General features: G+C 38.9%; 1 pseudogene; it reads left to right on the top strand.

Moving 5' to 3' along the window:
- Positions 1 to 795: 795 nt before the first annotated feature.
- On the top strand, positions 796 to 1066 carry LOC114681961 (annotated as a pseudogene).
- The last annotated feature ends 8429 nt before the right edge of the window (positions 1067 to 9495 follow it).

The raw sequence follows: 9495 nt of genomic DNA, 5'->3' as shown, positions 1-9495 counted from the left end.
AATCGAACCTATCTATTAAAGATTTAGCTTCTCATAAGGAGATGTTATATTTCATAAACAAATTTAAGCATAGACACCACTTTCTTTTTTTAAGTAATTACATTTTACTTGATAGACCTCAGACCCAGGGTACTACCTTCTCGGGTGGGTGCCCCAAGAACCCAGACTCCAGTCCAGTTGATGCAAACAACAAGAGGTTTATTGATGTGGCTGTACAGTCGGGCTACTCTCCTCTCAAGAGCAAGAGTTGTGCCCTACTGTAGCCACATGGGTACTTTTAAAGGAAAAGGAAAACCCACAGAAGCCATATGATTACAATTCCAATGCAATTTCATTCCGGTTGGTTCATGTCTAGGGGCTACTTTCACAAGATTATGGCCTAATCACAGGGTAGGTACAATCACGTCCACATGCACAGTTTTGCCCAGAACCTCAGGGGGGTATCAGGGTGGGAGTGAAGGTTACAGTGGTCTTTCCTGGAACACTTGCAATTATCCCAGTCACAGTTGAGCAACGTATCTTAACAGAAATCTCCATACATTGTGGTAAGGGTGGTTGAGTAATGGCTGAGTCAGTTTGCCCTTGGAACTAGCTTTTTAGTTCCTCATTCTCCTGGGGCTTGGGAGTCGTAAGCCTGAAGGGTTAGGGTCTTTCATACTGAAAATAGAGTATTCCCCCCTAGAGCCCAAGCAGTGTGAAGAAGCAACAAGAATGACCCCCAGATAGGCCAGTCCATCCACTGCTGCATCCTGGAGTCAGCACCTCTGTCCCCTACCACAGCTCCCCACTGCAGCCATGCCCAAAAGAAAGGCTGGATGGGATGCTAAAGGAGATAAGGGCAAGGTGAAGGATGGGCCACAGAGAAGATCTGCAAGGTTGTCTGTTAAACCTGATCCTCCAAAACCAGAGCCCAAGCCTAAAAGGTCCTTGCAAGGAAGGGAGAGAAGGTACCCAAGGGGAAGAAGGGAAGGCTGATGCTGGTAAGAATGAGAATAATCCTGCAGAAAATGGAGATGCCAAAACAGACCAGGAACAGAAAGCTGAAGGTGCTGGAGATGCCAACTGAGGGGTGTGCATTTTTGATGACTGTGTACTTCTGGTGACTGTACAGTTTGAAATACTATTTTTTTTATCAAGTTTTATAAAAATGCAGAATTTTTTTACTTCTTTTATTTTAAGCTATGTTGTTAGTACATATAACACTTCACTGTTTTGTGAAAATGAATCTCAGACCATCCCTTGCCTTCAGGCCTAGTGGCATTACAGAGCAATTGACTGGGGACAAAAGGCCTTTTGCATAACCAGGTGCAGTAAGGACTGGAGGGGAATTCCAGAGGGCCAGAGAGTCATGTGGCAAGGAGAGGAGGGACAGGGCAGTTTTTCTGTAGATGGTAGACAGAGCTGCATGGCCAGAGACAAGTGAGAAAGGCAGAGATTCAGTAGATGGTAAGGTAGATCCCTTGCAGTGTTTTCTCAGAGCCAGGAGTAAGGAGCAAGGAAAGAAAGATGCAGGAGGGAGGAACAGAGGATGAAGATGAGGTCAAAAGCATAGGAGCTTACTAAAACTATGAGGACAGGAAAAATAGGCACAGAGAGGAGCTGAATGTGAGGATGGGACTGAAGCTGTAGAGAGAATTTTGTCATAGAGGAATAAAGTAAACAGACAAAGAGCATGGTGTACATAGATTCTTTTCCCCAAAACAATTCTAGCCATTTGTAGTATCTTCTCTGGGGCCCTGGGAAGAATAATATTAAGGCTGGTCCTTTAATAATATTATAGACCTGTTGTCCTTGGGTATCCAGATTCAGAAGAGTAATCAACCAAGCATACTCAAAGGAGACTGTCGACAGGCAGTTTCCTTGGGGAGTTGTAAAGGTGACCTCCAAAGTGCCAGCTACCAATACCCCTCACCACAGGTGCTGTAGACCAAGAGGAACCCCATGCCTCTTAGTGGTGAGTAGCTGATTATCCTGTTCCTACTAAGAATCTTTCTTGTACCATGGGTCAGAATGTGTCTAAAGAGAAACAGCTTTTGATAGGAGTTATAGGACAGAGGCTTAAGGCATTTCAGTCAGCTCCAGTCTGTTTACAGACTTAGATAAGGAAGCATCAGACTATTTTAATCCCATAAGGCATCCTAAAATATGTAAGGAAAGATTTAGGGGACCCCTAAAAGCTGCCAACCTTATGGAATGGTTTCACTGGCAGACTATGATAAGTGGCAAAGATTCTAACCCCCTTTTTTTTTTTCTAATGAGAAACCTGCCATTATTTCATTTGGGGTCTTAAAAGAGATACCACAATATTATCACACTAAAAGACCTGCTGAGAGCATAAACTAGAGCTAATGAAGGTCACTATATTCTCCCTAGCAGCAGTATCCTCTACAGACAGGTTTTTGTTTTGTTTTGTTTTGTTTTGTTTGTTTGTTTGTTTTTTGCTATGACTCACTGGAATCTAAGAGCCTACTTGAGCTGTAAAACTTTGAAATTGTCCTGCACCTAGCTAGGAGGTCCAGCGACCCCCATTTAAATAACAATGTAAGCTTCACAGCCCACCTCACAGCCAGTTTTAAAACTAATGGCAACTTTCAGCTCTTCTATCGCTGTATTAAAAAACTGTCTTTTTCTCTATCTCTCTCTTTCTGGACAGACTATTCCTGCGAAGTTTTTAGTTACTTACAAAAGTCTTGGCCAAGTCTAAGAACCTCTAACTAATTATCGTATATGAAGAAGGGACGTCTTCTGACTATCTGAATTCTTATGAGTTTTCTTGGACATCAGAGATGTCTGGAGACCAGGAAATCTTACCTAAATAAATGCTTGCTTCTTTTTGAATATCTGGCTTCCTTTTTCTCTTTGAATCTAACTCTCTGCTGCACATGCCTCAGGTCAGTGTCTCCACCCCTCCCCCAACCTTCCAGTGACTGGCAGTGAATTTAATAATCTGGCTGCAGCATTTACAAATGGATTCTCTTGGGACTGGAGGGATAGCCCAGCAGTTAAAGGCTAGGCTCACAACCCAAAATACATAAAAGTTCAATTCCCAGCACCCATATGATAGCTCACAACTGTCTGTAACTTCTGTTCCAAGGGATACGACATCCCCACACAGACAGACATACATTCATGCAGGACACCACTGCACACACAATAAAAAAAATCCTTAAGAAAGCTCAGTCTTAGCTTAAGACTTGTCTCACTAGCTCTCATTAATTAAATTAACTTGCTTCTATTGATCTACATTTTACCATGCGGCTTTTTACATTTTCATTCTGTATGTCCACTTCTCTCTATGTCAATCTCTCTGCCATAATTCAATGCCTAGATTCCTCTTCCTCTCTCTCCCCAGAAATCCTGCATATCTCACCTGCCTAGCTATTGGCCATTAAGCTCTTTATTAAATCAATCACATTGGCACATTTCACACAGTGTAAACAAATATTTTGCAACAGTTGGGCAAGTTTAAAAAAAAAAAACAAACTACTGGTTGTTGCAAAATATTTCAGTGCCTCAGCTATTCCTACAAGGTAATGGGTCACAGGATTAAGCAGACTGACTGCTAAATTCTTCTTTTGTATGAAATGCCTGCTTGCTTGGATGGGTGAGGTATCTGCTGGATATCTGTTACAAAATCAAGCCTTGCCCTAACCCAGACAGAATATGAGTTAATTTTGCTCCCCAAAAATTATAACTTTGGCTAACAATAGCTGTGGCCTTGCTTACCTAAGAATGCTCTCTGGTTTTCTCCTGACCAGTCTCTTTTTATAAAAAACCTCTAATTTACTAAAACCAAAACTTGAGTCAGACTGGTGGATCTCTGGTGACCCTAGAACCACAAAAACTTTTCTGTAATTTCTCTTGAAATTTCATGGTTCAAGCCTTGCTGAACAATGTTTCTCTCTTTCTAGTTCCTAGACTTATGTTTACTTGGCTGGATGTTCTGCTAGCAAGTTTGACTTCTTCCTTTCCAATTTGTATTCCCTTGATCTACTTTTGTTGTCTTATTGCTCTGGCTAGAACTTCAAGTACTATATTGAATAAATATGGGGGGAGTGGACAGCCTTGTCTTGTTCCTGATTTTAGTGGAATCACTCTGAGTTTTTCTCCATTTAATTTGATGTTGGCTGACGGCTTTACTATAAATTGCCTTTATTATGTTTAGTTGTGTTCCTTGTATTTCTGATCTCTCTAGGACTTCATTATCATGAAGGAGTGTTGGATTTTGTCAAAGGCTTTTCATAATCTAATGAGATGATAATGTGGTTTTTTTTTCTTTCAATTTGTTTATATGGTGTAATATATTGACAAATATTCATATGTTGAACCATTCTTGCATCAATGGAATAAAGCCTACTTGGTAATGGTGGATAATTTTATGATGTGTTCTTGAATTCAGTTTGGCAATATTTTCTTGAGTATTTTTGCATCAATGTTCAGGAGGGAGATTGCACTGTAATTTTCTCTTTGTTGCATCTTTGTGTGGTTTGTTATCAATGTAACTGTAGCTTCACAAAAAGAGTTTGGTAATGTTCCTTCTGTTTCTATTGTGTGGAACAATTTGAAGAGTATTGATATTTGCTCTTATTTGAAAGTCTGGTAGAATTCTGTGCTGAAACAATATGGTCCTGGGCTTTTTTGTTTTGTTTTGTTTTTTTTGCTTGGGAGACTTTGAATGACTGTTTCTATTTCCTTAGGGGTTATTGGTCTATTTAAATAGTTTATCTGGTCTTGATTTAATTTTGGTATGTGATATCTATCCAGAAAATTGTCTGTCCATTGTTTTCAGATTTTCCAATTTAGTGAAGTACAGGGTTTTGAAGTATGACCTGATGATTCTCTCAATTTACTCTTTGTTGTTATGTCTCCCTTTTCAGTTCTGATTTTGTTAATTTAGATGCTTTCTCTCTGACTTTGGTTAATTTGGCTAAGGGCTTGTCTATCTCATTGATTTTCTCAAAGAACCAACTCTTTGTTTTATTGACTCTTTGTATTGTTCTCTTTGTTTCTATTTTATTGATTTCAGCCCTCAATTTGATTATTTTCTAACATCTATTCCTTCTAGATGAGTTTGTTTCTTTTTGTTTTAGAGCTTTCAGGTGTGCTGTTAAGTCGCTAGTGTGAGATTCTGCCATCTTCTTTTTGTGGGGATTTATTTACTGCTATGAATTTTCCTCTTAGCATTGCTTTCATAGTGTCCCACAAGTTTGGGTATGTAGTATATTCATTTTCAATGAATTCTAGGAAATCTTTAATTTATTTCTTTTTTTCTTCCTTGACCCATTGGTGATTCAGTTGAGTATCACTCAGTTTGCATGAGATTGTAGGCTTTCTATAATTTTTGTTGTTGTTGAAATCTAACTTTAAGCCATAGTGGTCCAATAAAATACAGGAGGTTTTTCCATTTTATTTTTTATCTGTTGAGGTTTGCTTTGTAACCAAGCATATGGTCAATTTTTGAGGAGTTCCTTGGCATGCTGAGAAGAAGGTATATTCTTTTGTGTTAGAGTATAATGTTCTGTAGATATCTATTAAGTCCATTTGAGTCATAATGTCTGTTATTTCCCTTATTTCTCTGTAAAGTTTCTGTCTGACAGACCTGTCCATTGGTGAGAGTGGGGGTGTTGAAGACTCCCACTACTAGTGTGTGGGGTTTGATGCGTGATTTAAGCTTTAGCAATGTTTCTTTTTACAAATGAGAGTGCCCTTGTATTTGGAGCATAAATGTTCAGAATTGAAATTTCATCTTGGTGGATTTTCCCTGTAATAAATATGTAAGGTCCTTCCCAATCTCTTTTGCTTGATTTTTAGTTTGAAGTCTATTTTATTAGATGTTAGGATAGCTATACCAGCTTGCTTCTTAAATCCATTTGTTTGGAAAGTCTTTTCCCATCCTTTTACTCTGAGGTAATGTCTGTCTTTGAAGTTGAGGTATGTTTCTTGTATGCAGCAGAAGGATGGATCCTGGTTTCATATCCATTATCTTATCCTGTGTCTTTTTATAGGCAAATTGAGACCATTGATATTAACGGATACTAATGAGCAGTGATTGTTAATTCCTATTATTTTTTGGTGGTAGTATAATGTGTTTCCCTTCTTTGGTATTTGTTGGTTCTGGATTGTCTATTGCCAGTGTTTTCATGGGTGTATCTAACTTCCTTAGGTTAGATCTTTCCTTCTAGTGCTTTCTATAGGGCTGAATCTGTGGATAGATATTGTTTAAATCTGGCTTTACCATGGAATATTTTGTTTACTCTGTCTATGGCAATTGAGAGTTTTTCTGGGTATAATAGACTGGGTTGGCATCCATGGTCTCTTAGTGTCTGCATAATGTCTATCCAGTACCTTCTGCCTTTCAGAGTTTCCATTGAGAAATCAGGTGTTATTCTGATGGGTCTGCCTTTATATGTTACTTGGCCTTTTTCTTTGTAGTTCTTAATATTTGTTTCTTTATTCTGTATGTTTAGTGGTTTGATTATTATGTGGTGAGGGGACTTTCTTTTTTTTTTAAGTTCAGTCTATTTGATGTTCTGTAAGCTTCTTGTATCTCCATAGGCATTTCCTTCTTTAATTTGGGAAAGTTTTTTTTCAATGTTTTGTTGAATATATTTTCTGTGCCTTTCTTCTCCTTCTTCGCTCCCTATTATTTTTAGGTTTGGTCTTTTCAAGATGCCCCAAATTTCCTGGATATTTTGTGTTATGACTTTGCTGGCTTTAGTGTTTTCTTTGACTGATGAATCTATTTCTTCTATCCTATCTTCAATGCCAGAGACTGTCTCTTCCATCTCTTGCACTCTGTTAGTTATGCTTGCATCTGTAGTTCCTGTTCATTTACTCGGATTTTTCATCTCCAGCATTCCCTCAGTTAGTGTCTTCTTTATTGTCTCTATTTCAGTTCTCAAACCTTGAACTGTTTCCTTCACCTGTTTAATTACTTTTTTCTTGGCTTTCTTTAAGGGATTTATTAATTTCTAACACTTTTTTGTTTGCCTTTCCCTCAATTTCTTTAAGGGAATTTTTCATTTCCTCTTTAAAGCCTTCTTTCATCTTCTTAAAGTCATTTTTAAGGTTGATTTTTCTGCTTCTTCTGCATTGGGATGTTCAGGTCTTCTGATATAGAACCAAGAGGTTTTGATGGCACCATATTGGTATTTGGTTGTTGACTGTATTTTTACACAGGCATCTACCCATCTCTTCCTCTACTTGGTGCAAACAGTGTACGTATCTCAGGGAGCCTCTCTTGATCTGATTGACAGTCTTGGTCAAATGGGAGCTCTTGGTTCAATTAGTGCTGATAGACTCTGTGTCTCAGGGGGCAGTTTTTAGCCCAATTGGCACTGGTGGTCTCTGTCTCAGGGACCGTCTTGAAGGATGGATGGGTATGGGAGGTGTAAGGATTATAGGTTACAGTGTCTGATGGGGGATGATGGTAGTCTGACCTGCCTACAAGAGACCTACCTGCTGGCCTGAAACTGGGATTGTAACAGGTTTTAGTGTAGGGTCATAGGGTTGTGCTCCTCAGCCCAAAACCTAGAAGCTGGGGTGTTTGGCTATGAGAATGAAGACTCACTCCTTAGTCCTAATGGCACTGGCAGGCTCTGTCTCAGGGAAAAGCTGCAGTCTTGGAGGGTGGGTGGGTTTTGGGGAGGTGGGGCTGGTGGGTTCCAGAGTCTGGTGGGGGATGGTAGTATTCTGACCTATCTGTAGGAGACCTGTCTGCTGGCCTGAGACTGAGAATGCAATGGATGGTGGTGTAGGGGTGCAGGATTGTGCCTCTGGGACCAAAGTCTAGAGGCTGGGGTATTTGGCTCTCAGAACAAAGATTCACATCTTAGTCCAATCAGTGCTGGCAGGCTTTCTTATACATCAATTTCTAGATAAAGTCTGTGCCTTTTTCCTTATAGAATGAATATATATATATATATATATATATATATATATATGTGTGTGTGTGTGTGTGTGTGTGTGTGTATCCCCCAAAACACACATATATATGTGTATCCTAAAAAAACTATATTGCTGGGGGATGTCTTTGTATATGCTGTAAATATATTTGTTGTTCCCATTGGTTAATAAATGAGCTGCTTTGGCCTTTGGCAAGGCAGCTTAGAGGCAGGCGGGAAATCCAAGGAGAGAATCAGGAAAGAGAAAGGTGGAATCTGAAGAGATGACAGTCTGCTGCCCAAGGAGCAACATGCCAGCAGACCTGTAAACCTTGCAACATGTGGCAAAACAGAGATTAATAGAAATGGGTTAATTTAAGATATAAGAGCTAGCTAGCAAGTGGTCTACTCAGGGCCATACAGTTTGTAAATAATATTAAGCCTCTGACCAATTATTTTATAAGTGGCTCTGGGACCATGAGGCCAGGCATGACTGGAGAAAACTTTATATATATATAGTATAAATCAATTGCCCTGTATTTTTCCTTGGTAAGATTTTTTTTTTATAGATTTGGAAATATCTTATAGACATTATGTAGGAATCAAGTTTAATTTCTACCACTGGGTCATCTAGTTATCTCCACACTATAGGTTAAAAAACACCTTCATTTCTGCCTTTGAGATATCATGTTTTTTATTGAAGGATTAAAATGTTCTTTTGCCTAGATTTGTTTAACTACTAAGATATGGAGTGTACCATCTGTAGACAGTCCCTCTTCTTAACTTGAGACCTTGGAAAGCCAGCATCACCTACATACAGTGTACAAAACTTGAGCCATACAGTATATTGTAAACCTATTGAAGGAATTAGTAACAAGTAACTTAGTCATACAAATGCAACTGCCCCTAGTAAAAGCTTTGGACTTTGCTGGGTTATTGGAGTTTATCTAGGAAATTACTGATGCTGAAGACATTCTTAGGATCTCTAAAAGATGAAGATATCTTTTGTGAAAATTGAGTGACCACAGAGTAAAAATTAGAATAGTTTAATTATTCATACATTTTTCTATCCTTAGTTCATTGTTGGGGGCACAGAGGTCCTTGTACTCATTAAGAAGCACCAAGAGAACCAGGAATGTTAATCATGCAAGAGTATTTCCTCAAAAGAGGAAATAAAATCAAATACCTTTATTCCATCTAGAAAGCTGAGAGTGGATTTTGTCAACAACCTGGTAAACTTTTCCTATCTGTGAAAGCAAATCTTACCCATCTTTTACTGTAGAGACAGACCTCACCTAAATTCTCCAGGATGATAAGTTGAGACTCTTACCTCTTTAGACCATTACCCATCCTTAGAGGAGCTGTCAAAAGTGCTTTATGGCCTATTGACTTCTATGCTATTGGCCAGAGACCACACTAGATTCTAGGTCTTTTAACTATAGAACCCGCAGTCATCGTCACACGTATTTTGTAAAGGAGCTTCTATGTAGTCATACCTTAAGCTTTATTGTGCACTTGAAATTGGACTGGTTGGACTTATTGTTGTCTGGAAACCTTTTCCCAAATTCTGCTATGTTTTATATATGTTCACAATGATCGATCTATCAATCTG

Source organism: Peromyscus leucopus, chromosome 1 (assembly GCF_004664715.2).
Source record: "Peromyscus leucopus breed LL Stock chromosome 1, UCI_PerLeu_2.1, whole genome shotgun sequence".
NCBI classification, from domain to species: domain Eukaryota; kingdom Metazoa; phylum Chordata; class Mammalia; order Rodentia; family Cricetidae; genus Peromyscus; species Peromyscus leucopus.
The sequence above is the reverse complement of the archived record's forward strand: the minus strand, read 5'-3'. Positions and strand labels throughout refer to the sequence as shown.